Source organism: Lupinus angustifolius, unplaced genomic scaffold, assembly GCF_001865875.1.
Source record: "Lupinus angustifolius cultivar Tanjil unplaced genomic scaffold, LupAngTanjil_v1.0 Scaffold_287, whole genome shotgun sequence".
In the NCBI taxonomy this organism is placed as follows: Eukaryota; Viridiplantae; Streptophyta; class Magnoliopsida; order Fabales; family Fabaceae; genus Lupinus; species Lupinus angustifolius.
The window spans coordinates 236,308-236,811 of record NW_017727606.1 but is presented as its reverse complement, the minus strand read 5'-3'; positions in this window follow the sequence as shown (position 1 = coordinate 236,811).

Below are 504 nucleotides of genomic sequence, written 5' to 3'. Positions count from 1 at the left end.
CCTCCGGCCGCTTAGTCATTGCTACGAATTTTTCATAGGATCCTCCCTTGAAATTACGTTTCTTCCCAAAAATACTATGCAAACTTTTGTAGATGCCCTTAAGCCCACGGTAGCATGCCTATTGTTGCAAGTTTTGCATTTGTTGTTCCTTCATTATGACATCTACCTTAGAACTCATGGTCCTCCCATATTCACTTGGTTGCTTTGAGTTTAAGTCACCAAATTTATTTTTGAGCTTGGGAAAGGGTTTTTTCTATGCAATTTTTTATGACATAAGCATGGTTGATTTCAGATTTGAGAGCCATCATTTCGTTGTAGGGTTCAAGCACATTTTGAAATTTGCACAAGTCAGTGATAAAAGATGAAAGAATAATTGAAGGGATACCTTTGTTGATGCAATCCCAAATAGCATATGAGATTACTGCAGTAATATCTATGGAGTCTTCATCATAGATGGAGCTAATTAGCTTTGCTTTAGGAAGAGGGATGTCAGAAACATGTAAG